Source organism: Muntiacus reevesi, chromosome 12, assembly GCF_963930625.1.
Source record: "Muntiacus reevesi chromosome 12, mMunRee1.1, whole genome shotgun sequence".
In the NCBI taxonomy this organism is placed as follows: Eukaryota; Metazoa; Chordata; class Mammalia; order Artiodactyla; family Cervidae; genus Muntiacus; species Muntiacus reevesi.
This window is the reverse complement of record NC_089260.1, coordinates 54,651,523-54,667,715: the sequence shown is the minus strand read 5'-3', so window position 1 is coordinate 54,667,715 and position 16,193 is coordinate 54,651,523.

The window sequence follows — 16,193 nt, the reverse complement described above, 5'->3', positions numbered from 1 at the left end:
CATTTCAGACTCAAACTTGCCTTTTACAGCCTCACCTTAATGAAGATGCTATTAGAAACTCATTGAATTATTTTTCCATTTATATTTAAGCCATACTTATCTTTATAAAGATAAAGAATCTGCCCGCAATGCAGGAGACACAGGTTTAATCCCTGAGTGGGGAACATTGCCTGGAGGAGGACATGGCAACCCACTCCAGTATCCTTGCCTGGAGAATTCCATGAACAGAGGAGCCTGGTGGGCTACAGTCTATGGGGTCGCAAAAAGTCAGACACGACTGAGTAGCTAACACTTTCACTTCCACACTTCATAAAAATCAGAAAGGAAATTTGCTCTGTCTCTGATTCCTAAGTGTTTAATATTTCACTTTGCCAGAGAATTAAAGGAAGAGTTTTATTGATTTAAAGACAGTGAGTTTAGGTTTTAATTAATTTGCCTAATCAGTGTCATGAATCATTCATTTTATATTTTATATAGTGTCTATATTCCATATGTGCATCACCTATACTCCCTGAAACAGACTTCCAGGGTCTATGAATATTTTTGTTACATTTATTTCAAATTTACTATTATCTTGGGGGTGAGGCACAAGACTAGAATGTGAGTGGGGACAAATGAAATTAAAAGAGGTTTTTGATTTATTGTAGTTTTGGGGGCTTTCCCGCTTGTGTTTTGCTCCTCCCCGCCCCCCCCCCCCCCCTGCTTTTTGCAGAGTTCGGTCTTTGCTTCAGGCTCCCTGAATAGGAGACTTTCCAACCACACAGTGCTGCTCGCTGGTGTGGCTTTGCTGTGGTCTGTGGGATTCTTCGGGAGTTCTGTGGAGGCTGTGATATGCCTCATTACTGCGGTGGGAGTGTTGTGTGGAGGTGGTTAATGTTCTCTGCTATTTAGCGTTGGGAGCCAAGGGAACTAGAATACAGTATACTGCAGGCACTTTTCATGGATGACTCACATTCTAAATGACTGCTTTTTAATGCCACAGTTTAAATAATACTGACATGTTGTAGGAACATAACAACAAACCCAACTCCAGGTTACAGTTAGATTATGCATGCCTATTTTGGGTCCCTTCAGTTGAGCATTGTATACAGTCCAGTAGGGTGCAGTTGGGAAAGTGGTCTATAAACTGTGTTCCACAAACATTTATTGAGATTTACTCTGTGTTGGAAATTTTACTAAGCACTGGTGGCTTAGTTAACGAGAAATTACAATTCTCACTTTCAATAAATAATGTAGTCTGTGCAGATATCATGTAAAAAGTAAATGCCATGTGGCATACTATTTATATACTGACCAGAAATAAAATGCAGAATATAGTCAAACATCCAAAAAGAAGGGCTGACATTTGCAGCAACATTAATGGACCTAGAGAGTGTCATACTGAGTGAAGTAAGTCAGACAGAGAAGGAAAAATAGCCTATGACATCCCTTATATGTGAACTCCGAAAAAAAATGATACAAGTGAACTTATTGACAAAACAGAATCACACTCACAGACTTAGAGAAGGAACTTGTGGTTGCCAGGATGGAAGTGGGGGGGAGGGATAGTTAGGGAGTTTGGGATGGACATGTATACACTGCTGTGTCTAAAATGGATAACCAACAAGGACCTACTGTAGAGCACAGAGTTATGTGGCAGCCTGGAGGGGAGGGAGGTTTGGGGGAGATTGGATACATGTATAATATCTCTATGACGGAGTCCCTTTGCTGCTCACCTGAGACTATCACAACCTTGTTAATCAGCTATACTCCAACATAAAATAAAATATACTCCAACATAAAAGGTGTTTTTTTTTTTAAAGAATGGCTGAAGAAACTTTTGAGCTTAAAAATCTTGTCAAAAATTAATTAGAAATACATATCAGTAGTTTAGAATGCAACATGTCAGTAAAAATGAACATCATCAAAGAAATAAGAGCCAAAGATGATTATGGCAGGCACTGTGCTGAGGCATTTCCACACACTATTTAATTCCATCGGAGAGTCAAGGTCTATTCTGGACTTTGCAGGTCTAGATGAGGAGGTGAAGCAAGATGGTAGAAAACCTCTGGATGATCCAATGTTATTTCTTTTTTCTTTTTTTCTTTTTTTTATTAGTTGGAGGCTAATTACTTCACAACATTTCAGTGGGTTTTGTCATACATTGACATGAATCAGCCATGGAGTTACATGTATTCCCCATCCCGATCCCCGCTCCCCCAATGTTATTTCTAGAATGAAAGGAACAAAAGGATACAACTGAAATGATCAAATATTTCAACTAAATTTTACTTTAGGCAAATATAGATAGGAATAAGCATAAGATGAGAAAAAGAAACCACGAGGCAAAAAAGTTAAAAATAACTCTGACTTTAATTTTTTTGTGTTTATTTTTTGGGGGGAGGGCAGCCATGCAGAACGTGAAATCTTAGTTCCCTCGCCAGGGGTCAAACCTGTGCCTTCAGCAGTGAAAGCAGCAAGTTCAAATCACTGGATCACTGATTGTTGTTCTTCAGTTGCCAAGTCTTTGCAACCCCATGGACTGCAGCACGCCAGCCTTCTCTGTCCTTCACTATCTGCCCAAGTTTGCTCAAACTCATGTCCATTGAGTCAGTGATGCCATCTAACCATCTCATCCTCTGTCGCCCCCTTCTCCTCCTGCCCTCAATCTTTCCCAGCCTTAGGGAGCTCTTCACATCAGGTGACCAAAGTATCTTAGTTTCAGCTTCAGCATCAATCCTTCCAATGACTATTCAGGACTGATTTATTTTAGGATGGACTGGTTTGATCTCCTTGCAGTCCAAGAGCCTCTCAAGAGTCTTCTCCAACACCACAGTTCAAAAGCATCAATTCTTCAGCACTCAGCCTTCTTTACAGTCCAACTCTCATATCCATACATGACTATTGGAAAAAGGGAATATAGTGCCCTCATTTCTGGGTGGCCTGGTGGTTCTGTGTTGTAGAATTAATATAAAAAAGATGTGGTGAGCCTTTGTTATCACTGACCCTACAGATAAGGCACTATAGTAGCTTTCTATTGTGAATAACAACTTGCCACGTGTTTAGCATCTTGAAACACCCATCCTTTATCTCCCAATTCCTCTGGGTCAGGAGCCCAGACACCACTTGACTGAGTCTGAACCTGCAGTTGAGGGGTTGGCCACACTGCCATCCTTACCAGGAGCTCAGGGGTTCTTCCAGGATCATTCAGGTGTTGGCAGAATTCAGTCCCTTGTGGCTGTACGCTTGAGACTGGCAGCCCAGAGGCAGCCCCTCTCCAGGGCAGTTCATCGCAAGGCCATTTGCTTTCTTACCTGAAGCCAGCAGGAGAGCATCGCTCTGCCAGTTCACCTTCTAAAGGCTCCTCCCACCCTGTTACGCCCACCTGGGACGAGGCCACTTTTGATGAACACAGTCAGCTCATAAGTAACTAACTCATGATGCTGACACCTCATGACAGCCACAGGCTCTGCCCACACTCAAGGGGAGGGGACCCTAAAAGTCAGGTACAACAGAGTATGTGTGTGTGTGCTCAGTCGCTTGGTCATGTCCGACTCTTTGTGACGCCCTGGCCTGTGGCCTGCCAGGCTCCTCTGTCCATGGGATTCTCCAGGCAAGAATACTGCAGTGGGTTGCCATTTCCTTCTCCAGGGGATCTTCCTGACCCAGAGATTGCATCGAACCTGCATCTCCTGCATATGCAGGAGGATTCTTTACTACTGAGCCACCAGGGAAGGCCCAAATAATAATTTAGAGGCAGGCTAAAAAGTTAGTAACCTTAAAGATAAAAATATGAGGAAACCACACAGCATTCAGTAAAAAGGGATAATAAATGAAAATTATAAGATGTTGAGAGACATAGAAGATAGAATGAGGAAACCAATATACATCAGAATGTACATGTTAAGAAAGAAAAATACAATGAAGGAGGAGTAATACAGGTCAGAAGGTGATGGAATAATACTATGACACTTCTGTGGGAAAATTGCAGTTCAACAGCAATCTTCGCTGTATTAAAGCAACAGAATTTATTTGGGAATTTGGGGCTTTCTTATTGACTTCATAAATTAGACATTCCATGACATACATGTCTATTTTTTCTTGTCTTCTAAAATTTTATTCATTTATTTACTCATTTTTTGCTGTGCTGGGTGTTTGTTGCTGCAAGCAGATTTTCCCTAGTTGTAGCTAGTGGGGGCCACTCTATGGTGGCAGGGCTTCAGCGGCTTCTCATTGTGGTGGCTTCTACCTGTGGTGCACGGGCTCAGTCACCCATCAATATGTGGGATCTCCCTGGACCAGTGATTGAACCATGTGCCCTGCATTGCAAGGTGGATTCTTAACCACTGGACCATCAGTAGTTCTTCTTTTCAACAAAAAATCTCTTCTTTACAATTAAAAAAAAAAAGAAGAAGAAGAAGAAGAAGGCTTTGCAATGGTCTCTAGGTAACTACATCTATCACTAAGGACAGTGGTCACATCTACTTATTGTCAGCTGTCAGGAGAGGGGTGGCAATGTGTTAGAGAAACAAGTGCTTAAACCAAGGAGCTCTGTTCCTTTGGATGGTTTATTTAGCATCCTTGATGGAAATTGAGAGTCTTCTAGAAGAACAACAGCAAGTTCCGGCATCAGACAGACCTAAGTGGAAAGCCTGGTTCACCCACTGACTTGCTCCCTGGTCTCCTGTGCTCAAGAAATATTTGTTGAGGGCGTTGCTTCCTCTCGGTTTCCTGGTCTGAAATCCGGGTGGTGCACCCAGCTCAGATGGTCGAGGGGAGGATCCTTGAGGATCGAGGTAGCCTCCTGCTCAACTCGGAGGAAGCAGACAGTCAGAAACAGCTGTGCTTTTCATATTTCTAGGGTCCCTTGCAGTTCTAACGTTCTCAGAACTCATGATTCGATTTCACTAAGTGTAAAACAATTTGTAGGAGATGTAGGAACTAAGTATTTTATATTGCGGTTTCATGGGTTTTTATTTGAGAAATGTATTGCAGTAAAATTCATGTGTTCGACATGAAATCGACTGTCGGGGTTTTTTCTTGGGAGCTTTTGCTTTATTACAGTCGTTGCAGAGGCTGCCCCCTTGTGGCAAAGAGTGAGGACTACAGGCTGTAACCCATTCCTAGGCCTTCAACGTTTGCAGCTGAGCTGACTTCCTGCCTCCAAGGGCGGGTGGTGGAAGGTGTGCGGAGGATACATTTCAGCATGTTGATACATTGGAACGTCTGATCCCAGGGAGTCGCTTATGTTTCTCAGTCGGGGGAGTTTCATCCCAACTGTATTTTAAAAGTGGTCTATGAGTAATGTAAGAAAACCGATGCTGCGAGGTGAGATTTCAATCAAGGCAAACTCTCTCCCACCTTCTCTTTCTGAGGTTTTAAGGGAGATGTTTTGATAGATAAACTTTCATGCCTTATTTTTCTAGTTAAAATAGCCCTGTGAAAGAGCAATACGCCCTGCTAGTAATTCAATTATTATTATTATTTTTTAATCTCATGACAAAGTCATGCTTCCCTGTTGGCTCAGTGGTAAAGAATCTGCCTGCAGTGAAGGAGACACGGGTTCTATTCCTGGGCTGGGAAGATCCCCTGGAGAAGGAAATGACAGCCCACTCCAGTATTCTTGCCTGGAGAATCCCATGGACAGATGAACCTAATGGGCTGTGGTCCATGGGGTCGCAAAGAGTTGGACACGACTGAAGCGACTTAGCACCCACACAATCACATTTCAGTCTGTTGGTGTGTTTTCTTTCAGCACCTTTCCTATTATCTATCTATTCAACATATATTAGAAATTATTGCAATCATACTTTTCACCCAATTCTGCCTTCTTTATTCATTGAATTCTGTCTTGTGAGTGAGAGGCTGTATCACTAGCTATTCTTCAAAAATATCACATTAATGTTATTGCCTAATATTCCACTGTGAATTCCGTTTAATCACAACTGACTTTTCCTTTTTACTATTTAACATTTAGATCATTTTAATGTTGTTATTTTTGCCATTGTAAGTAATGCTCTCTGAATCATCTTGGCCTTTATTACATCCCTTATTTCCCAGTGTTTTTCTGGAAATGGAATACTGGATCAGAGGCTAGAATAATTTTCAGATTCTTCACCTGCTTGATAAGCCGGAAGGTTTACCAATTTCTACTTGTATTAAATGAGTTTTTGTTCACATCACTACTAATGCTATTTTTGTTTTAAAAATATTTTCTAGTTTGTCCTCCAACTGGGGACAATTATATTAGATAGAATATTGCCTAACATTTGATTTAAAGAAAGTATAAAAAGTCCCTGTTTCTAACACTCTGAATCTGAAGTACTCAAGATAAAACAATGCTTGCTCATCTCTGCTTTTTAATAAAAAATAACATGGATTACTGACACCAAAAGAGATGTTTCATATTGAAGTCAATGTATTTGTTATAATTTTTTTTTAAACTTGATTTACTCTGCTAAGATAAATTTTACCTAGTGTATCACTGAGTTGCAATGGTAATTTCTATAAAATGACAAATGTTTATGAAGTGCAATGGTAAAATCACTGAAAAGCATTTTATTGGAGTATAGTTGTGGGAAAGGAGTACGTCAAGTCTATATACTGTCACCCTGCTTATTTAGCTTATATGCAGAGTACATCATTCCAAATGTCAGGCTGGATGAAGCACAAGCTGGAATCAAGATTGCTGGGAGAAATATCAATAACCTCAGATACGCAGGTGAGACAACCCTTAAGGCAGAAAGCGAAGAACTAAAGAGCCTCTTGATGAAGGTGAAAGAGGAGAGTGAAAAAATTGGCTTAAAACTCAACATTCAGAAAACTAAGATCATGGCATACAGTTCCATCACGTCATGTCAAATAGATGGGGAAACAATGGAAGCTTTATTTTTAGGGAGCTCCAAAATCACTGCAGATGGTGACTACAGCCATGAAATTAAAAGACACTTGCTCCTTAGAAGAAAAGCTATGACCAAGCTAGATAGCATATTAAAAAGCAAAGACATTACTTTGCCAACAAAGGTCTGACTAGTCAAAGCTATGGTTTTTCCAGTAGTCATGTATGGATGTGAGAGTTGGACTATAAAGAAAGCTGAGCACTGAAGAGTTGATGCTTTTGAACTGTGGTACTGGAGAAGACTCTTGAGAGTCCCTTGGACTGCAAGGAGATCCAACCAGTCCATCCTAAAGGAGATCAGTCCTGGGTGTTCATTGGAAGGACTGATGCTGAAGCTGAAACTCCAGTACTTTGGCCACCTGATGCAAAGAACTGACTCACTGGAAAAGATCCTGATGCTGGGAAAGATTGAAGGCAGGAGGAGAAGGGGATGACACAGGATGAGATGGTTGGATGGTATCCCCGACTCAATGGACATGAATTTGAGCAAGTTCTGAGAGCTGGTGACAAACAGGGAAGGCTGGCGTGCTGTAGCCCATGAAGTCGCAAAGAGTCAGACACGACTGAGCAACTGAACTGAACTGATAGTTGAATATATATATATATATTCTTTTTCAGATTCTTTTCCCTTGTAAGTTATTAACAAGATATTGAATATAGTTTCCTGTGCTAGGCAGTAGGATCTCGTCACTGAAAATTTAATACTTAAAAATATGCTTCTGTTGTTTACTTGATTAAGCTAACTCATCAAGTTGAAATGAAGTGTTTCTGATGGTTATAACAATTTTCTACTCATGTCAAGCTTCTGGTGTACATTATTTCTGCATTAAAAGCATCTAACAACCCCTCCCGGGAACACCATTTCACTTCATAGCCCAAACCTAACTTCTAAAAGATCTAAAAGATCCACAGAAAAGGATGTTTGAAGATGTTTGGACAGTGAGGCAATGATTTTTTTCAAGTTTGTAAAAATTCTCATCTGTACATCCAGTATGCGAAACCATTAGAATACTATAACCAAAATATATATCTGGTTTGTTCCGTTCAGAAAAACGTCAGGATGTTGCTTAAAGTGGGCAGGTCTGCAGGGAAAACAGCAGAGGGCGCACCAGCAGTTTACCAGAACGCCAGAGACCAACGTCAACATTGCTCCTCCTCATCTAGTCTAAGCTTTACAGGGAAGAGACTGCTCCCCAGCAAACTCCATTCCATGCTAGAAATAAGGGGGAAAACCAGCACACAAGCCCAGATTTATGATGGAGCTATGTGCTTTGCCCAGGAAGTCTTAGAGTTTTGTTCTCCTCAGCTTCATAATAACTTCATAATAAAATACTAAAATGTTAGGGGCAGTCAATCCAGTTCATTGGATATTCTCAGCAAGTAGTAACTAATGGAGTTTAATATAGAAAATTATATCATTTTCAGCCAGTTAACAGTATCAATAATTCTAATTTACTTTAAAAGAATCCATAACCCATAATGGAAGAAAAACCTGAGATAATTATCCTTAAAGAGACTAGGCGTTCTTTGAATCTAATTACAATGAACATGCATAATTTAAAATACCAGAAAATAGCAAAGCAATTTTAATCAACATTTTCAAATCCTCCATATCCAGGCTTCAAAGCTCCACTTTTTTCACCCTGTAAAACATGACCACCAACAACAGAAAACAAACAAGGAATTAAACAAAGAAAATATTCACTAAGATTGTGAACAAGTGGCAAGCTAACCTCATTTTATTTATTTATTTTTGGTCTCACCACATGGCTTGTGGGATCTTAGTTCCTCGACCAGGAACTAAACACAGACCCTCAGCAGTGAAATTGTAGAGTCCTAACCACTGGACCACCAGGGAATTCCCTAGACTCATTTTTCTTTTCTCCTTTTATCTCTGCTCTGGCACATTGGCAAATAAAGTTCCAGCCACTGAAATGGCAAGATGCTTCCAACAGAAAAGGAAAGAGACAGCGCAAATGACCCAAATAATCCACAAGCCCGGAGAGTAGCCTGGGGATAAGAGAGAACCATCTGGGGTGAAATGGAAAAGGGTAAATAATAACTCTGTATCCACAAGCCTTGAGAGCAACCCTTGGAAAAGAGAGAGCTGTCTGGGGTGAAATGGAGAAGGGTAAATAATAACTTCGTATTTGCAAATAATCTATCCGTCTTCAGAACCTTTTTGAAACTGTGTGACACTGTGCTGATGACTCACTTGCAGAAAGAGTTCTTTTAAGATGCGCTGACCCTTTATTCTTTATTTTTTAATTTAATTTTGTCTTTTATATTGGAGTGTAGTTTATTCATTGCAGAGATGCAAGAGACGAGCGTTCAATCCCTGAGTCAGGAAGATTCCCTGGAGTAGGATTCTAGTCTTCTTGCCTGGAAAATTCCATGGACAGAGCAGCCAGGCAGACTACAGTCCATGGGGTTGCAAAGAGTTGGACACAACTGAGTGCTCACGTACGTGTGTGCGTACCTATAGTTGATTTACAACGTTCTTTTAGTTTCAGGCGTACAGCCAAGTGATTCAGTTATACATATATCTACTCTTTTTCAGATTCTCTTCCCTAAAGGAAAAGAATGTAACTTATCACAGAGTTTTGAGTAGAGTTCCCTACCCCATACAGTAGGTCCTTGTAGATTACATATAGTGGTGTGTATAGACACATTGTAACTTAACACTGAAGCCTCACTGAATACTATTTGTGACCTGTTATATTATTACATACAAATGTACATGCAAAATATATATATATAAAACTATTTTTTATAAAGCTAATGTAAGTTCTGTGCTTTTCAGAATAAGCCTCAGAAAGACTTTTTGTGGTCCGGGTTTGTGTCACCTGTCATGCATACCCTTCAGGCTGCTGCTGCTGCTAAGTCGCTTCAGTCGTGTCCGACTCTGTGCGACCCCATAGACGGCAGCCCAGCAGGCTCCTCCATCCCTGGGATTCTCCAGGCAAGAACACTGGAGTGAGTTGTCATGTCCTTCTCCAATGCATGAAAGTGAAAAGTGAAAGTGAAGTCGCTCAGTCATGTCCGACTCCTAGCAACCCCGTGGACCGCAGCCTGTCCATGGGATTTTCCAGGCAAGAGTACTGGAGTGGGGTGCCATTGCCTTCAGGCTAATTGGTGATGTATGTCACATTCATGTCTCAAGTCCATCTCTTTCACTCACTCATTCATTCAATAAACACTTATGAAGCGCTCACTATGCCCTGGGGGCTGCCCAGGTGGCACAAGTGGTAAAGAATCTGCCTGCCAATGCAGGAGATGCAAGAGAGCAAGAGACATGGGTTTGATCCCTGGGTCAGGAAGATCTCCTGGAGCAGGAAGTGGCAACCCACTCCAGTATTCTTGCCTGGAGGGCTGCAGTCCATGGGCTGCAAAGGGTCGGGCATGACTGACTGAGCATACCATGCCCAGCGTACTGTGCTTGTCAAATGGCAATTAGTAAGTAAAGCCGAACCTTGTTTTCAAGAAATTCAACATCTTGTGTAGGGAGAGTGATATTAAAATAGACAGGTATCTGAACAGTCTTTCCTTTCTCATCCAACTGATCCTAGAAAAATTTCACCTAAATCATTCACTAGTTGAGACCCTGTGAAAATATAGCAGTCTTCATCAATCCATCTATTTTTTTTATTATTAAATGTAGAATGCTGGGCTGCTTTTTAAAACCTTGATATGTCTAACTACTCAGAATTTACCCCAAAGCAGAATGTCTCATTTTTAATTAAGTGTAAAATGAGCATGACTGAGTCAGTTCTTTCTTCAAAGATCTGCTGGCTAGCTGGAATGTAATAGGTCTCCTTATAGCTCCAAAACAACAGCAACAAGATCAGCCTATGGCTATCCAACATGGTTAATCTGATTTAGTGAGAGAAATTGTGAATAAATATTAAAACCCAGAAGAAGCATAGCGGTTTCTGTATCATTCGTCACTGTGTGCCAGTCATAGCTTTTAATTATATTACTTGGACTGTAATAAAGCAGTAAATTCAGGACAGCCTGGATTTTGGCTTCAGAAATCTGGCATAATGAGTGCAACTGGTAAATACTCACAATGATAGTTTCTTCCATTTTTCTATGGCAGCTGAATTATTCTTCAACAAATCAATCCGTCTCTCACATTTGCAAATGTTGACCTAAGTAGAGGAAACAGAAAAGCCAGCAGCCAGCAGCCCTCCCTGTAGAACCTGTGAGTGCCCGCTTCCCATCACATAGATGCTGACCTTCCATGAGAAGGACCAGCACCCTCACCGATTCATCTGCTCGGAACAGAGGGAAGAGAGGACTATCACATATTCCGCCCCAGGCTTCTAATCCTGCCAGATTGCCATGGTCTTTACCCATATGTCACATGTAATTAGAAGACAGTTCTTTCCATTTGCCCAACAAGCTGCGGATTCTGGGCAGCCCTCCGGGGCCACCTCCAGACAGAGCACGGAGCGTCTGCAGCGTGTTTCCCCAACACTGAGGAAGACTGCAGATCTCGGCTCTGTCAACACCAGGCTCAGATGCAGTGCCTCCACGGTGGGGTCTTGAGCAGGTGACCCCTCTGGGCTGTGGTCCTCTCCTCTGTGAGCTGGAGGTGGCTACAGAGGCAGTCAGCATCATGCAGTAGGGTGTACCAGCCTGCGATCAAAGCCTAACCCTCTGTTTCCTGACCCTAGGACCACAGATATTTCCTCTCTCTGCCCATGTCCTTCATCCTCAAAATGAAAATACTCATACTGCCTCCACTGGGAGTTCTTGTGGCAATAAAATGGGTTAATAAAGAACTTTCATTGTAACTCTTTTCTGTAAAGATTGAGATGGATTAATTTTAAAATTTAGTGCAGTGCCTGGCGCAATGCAGGAGATCTGGGTTCGATCCCTGGGTTGGGAAGATCCCCTGGAGGAGGGCATGATAAACCACTCCAGTATTCCTGCCTGGAGAATCCCCATGGACAGAGGAACCTGGTGGGCTATAGTCCCTGTGGTCGAAAACAGCTGGACACAAAGAGCAACTAAGCACTTGCACACAGCAAACACTTAAAGATGGTGACAATTATCTTCTTGTGGTACCTTTAAATGATGCTTTACATGGGACATGATTTGGCAACTGAACAACAAGAACAGTGTGAACTATTTTATTTTGACCTAGCAGAGACTTACTTTCCCCTGTTGTTGTTCAGTTGCTAAGTTGTATTAGACTCCCTGCGACCTGCTGAACTGCAGCACGCCTGGCTTCCCTGTCCTTCACCATCTCTGGGAGCTTGCTCAGATTCATGTCCATTGAGTTGGTGATGATATCTAACCATCCCATCCTCTGCCACCCTCTTCTCCTTTTGCCTTCAATCTTTCCCAGCATCAGGTCTTTTCCAATGAGTCTGCTCTTCGCATCAGGTAGCCAAAGTGTTGGAGCTTCAGGTTCAGCATCGGTCCTTCCAGCAAGTATTCAGGGTTGATTTCCTGTAGGATTGATTGGTTTGATCTCCTTGCAGTCCAAGGGACTCTCCAGAGCCTTCTCCAGCACCACAATTCAAAAGCATCAAATCTTCCATGCTCAGCCTTCTTTAAGGTCCAACTCTCACATCCATACATGACTACTGGAAAAACCATAGCTTTGACTAGATGGACCTTTGTTGGCAAATGATGTTTCCTGATGATTGGGTAAATGTATAGTTGTATACCGATCATAATCTTGAAGGTGACTATAAACAACCATTTAAACCAAGCACAAGGGTTCAACATTGGGTTTTTTGTTTTTTTCCCCTTCCATTGGTCCATATTTTAACACAGCCTGCAATAACGTTCCTAAATGTTTCTGTGACTCCTACATGTGACTGAAGTCCTTTGGGAGTATGAGGTGTACAGTCAGGGCAGCAAAGCACCTGTGAGACGCAGTCGGCTCTTCTTGGGTTGAAGGATGAAGTTGACTGTTAATGTGCTGTGTGTTTTTGTATGTTTTGTGTTAATAAATTACCATAGATACAGTGGCCTCTGAACTTTTTGCTCAGATTGGAGAGGGAATGTAAATGTTTACCAAATAGAGACTGTGGTTATTTATACAACGCTCTAAAAGTTTCCTATGTAGGGCCAAGGAAAACAGTGTGCCTCTTTTTCTATAAACTGAAGAAAATTTGGAGAGAAAGAACATGTATAGGATTCTCTTATATGATTTTCTTATTTTAAAGATATACCATATTACAAACCTAATGGGATATCCAGGAGTAAGTTTCTAGTTTATTCCCTTTGTTACTATAGAAGACTTGCATTAGATATATTCAATAACTCAAAATGGAATTCTACATTGTTACTATATAATGTGTCTCCAAGTTTAGCAAGACATATTTTGTCCAGGCCAACAAAGAAAATTTTCCCAAATTTATTGATCAGTATATTCTTTCTTATCCTTTATATTTTACAGATATGGAGGTGAAAACTGATTTTGGATGGGAAAAAGTTGATTTTTGTTATAAAAATTGATTTTTTGTATAAAACAAATGCGATTTACAGTGCAAATAGAACACAGACAACAGTGAATGTGGATGAATGAGACTGTGAGAAAAGCACAGATATAAGAATTAAGTACAACAAAGTTCATATCATGATTTCTTTGCAGGTTATTTGATTTCCAAATCTTGCTTTCTTATCTATAAAATACGGCAATGATACCCCACTGAAACATTTTGAAAATTGACTCGAAGTATGTAAAGTGCCTCTTAGTTCCCTTCAAATTAAAATAAAAACTCAAAGGAATTTTTTAAAACGTGTGATTATTTCCATGCTGACTGGTTCCTCTGTTTCCAAAAGGTCCCTTCATGGGAAACATCCAGGGACCAGCTGACCCTATATTGAGTCTGAGTTCCACCTTCAACAGCACCAGCACTAAATTGCATTCAGCATGATTCAAAGACCAAGGAGTGACCTATAACAAAGGACAAATGATACTAAAGTAAGCATAGGCACCAGAAAAAAGGGTTTGGAGATCAAACCGATCATTATGATATAGTTCAGTTTATGATTCAGTGTATGGTTCAAATATTTCTTGCTTTTAGGTCTCTCTAGATTGGTAGCAGGAGAAGGAAATGGCAACCCATTCCAGTGTTCTTGCCTGGAGAATCCCAGGGATGGGGTTGCAGAGAGTCGGACACGACTGAAGTGACTTAGCAGCAGCAGTAGAAGATTGGTAGCATGTGAACCAGAGATCTCCAGACTATAAGCAATGTATTCCTGGAGAAGGAGTGCTTGAGTCTATTTCTCCTGGCCACTGAACATCATGGGGTCATGCTCAACCACCCACATATTTATCATATTTTAAATTACTGTCAAAACAAACTCTGAGAGCTAAGAGATTTCCACAACTGCACATAAAAAGCAATAGCATTATGCCAGAAATAACTAATTAGAAGGTATAATAAAAATAAATGATCATATTCCCAAAAGCAACAAAAACATATGGTATCTAAAAATAAATCCAATAAAAGGATTGTAAGAACTATATGGAGAAAACTTTAAAGCAATATTGAAAGATATAAAAGAAGATCTGAATAAATGGTAAATAGAATGTGTTCATGGTTAAAAAGATTGTATCATGAAGATGTCAATTTCCTCCAAATTAATTGTAAATTTCACACAAATCCATTCTAAACATGCCAATGGAATTTTTGTGGAAATTGACAAGTTGATCCTAAAATCCTAAAAGGAAAGAGCCAAGAGTAGTTAGGATATTTTTAAGAAAAAGAAAAGAGAGATTTTCATACCAGAGAAACCAAAAGTTAAGACTACAGTAATTAAGACAGAATGGTGTGTGATAGACAAGCAGAATAGTGAGAATTCAGACTCATGTGTATATGAAAACAGGTGGAATTATGAATTAGTGAGGAAATGAAGGGACATTTGACAAATGGTTCTGGAATCCCTGCTTATCCATACAGAAAAGTTCCTTTAAGATTCCAAACACAAAAATAAATTAAAAAGATGTTTTAAAGACCTAAATATTCTAGAAGAAAATGTTAAAGAAAATATGTCATAGAAGGGAAGAATTTCTTAAATGACACATTTTTAAAAACTATTAGAATTTAAATTTTCTGTTCAACAAATTATAAACCAGGTTAAACCAAACTACAGACTGGGAGAATATGTTGTATTCAGCATATTCAGTTGAATACAGCAATATGATTCAGTAAATCAGATAACCGGTGGAGGTGAATTCTCACAATTTATAAGGAATCTTTGTGGCAATTGGGCACCAATTGCCAATTATCCAATAGAAAATGGACAAAAGAGATGAATCAGTGATTTACAAAAGGGAAATCTGAATATATTGTAAATATGTGACAATCTCACCACCTACCAAGTAAGTCCAAATTAATCAGATGCAATTAGACACCTACTAGATAGACAACAATTTAAAAGTCAAATAATGCCAACTTTTAGCAAGTATGCAGAAAAATGAAGACATGCCACGCACTGCTTTTGGCAATGTAAACAAGTGCAACCACACTGGAAGCAAAATTTGATGATATAAAGTTGGTTAAAATGCCTAAATCATAAAACCAGAAATTCTGCTCATAGAAATATATAGTAGGGAAAATCTCTTCTATGTGCTCAAGGAGATGTACACAAACATATTCATGACAATACTGTTTTTAATACTGAGCAACTGGAAACAATCTGTTTATATTAAAAGAGGGCTTCTATATCAGTGGTAAAGAATCTGCCTGCCACTGCATTAGATGCAGGTTCGATCTCTGGGTTGGGAAGATCCCCCGGAGAAGGAAATGGTGACTCACTCCAGTATTCTTGCCTTGAGAATCCCCAAGGACAGAGGGGCCTGGTGGACTACAGTCCATGGAGTCGCAGAGTCAGACAGGACTTAGTGGAATGAGTACACACATATCAAAAGAAGTCTAAGGGATTTAATTGTGATACAGTCAAGAAATGAAATCCTCTATCAGAGTGAATGAATTATAAACATGAACATGGGCAAATCTAAAAGACATGACATTGAGTAAAAAATCAAATTTTAGAACACATTTCTCAAAAAAATGCAAAAATACTACAGAATGGGTTTAGATATATACATTTGCGGAATACGCTTTCATGTGCGCTATAAATGGGAAATGGTGAACTTTGCTGTTGGCCTTTTGGGGGTTTCAATGCAGATCTAGTGCTACCAATTCCTTCTAACTTGTGAGGTTTCAATTCCCAACTCATCTCTGCAGCATCTGGGCAGCTGCTCTTCTGAGCTGGGCTCCCTCCCTTCCTCATAAGTCCAATTCTAAGACAGCAAAGAATTTGAGAGGAGTTCGTGTGCAGACAC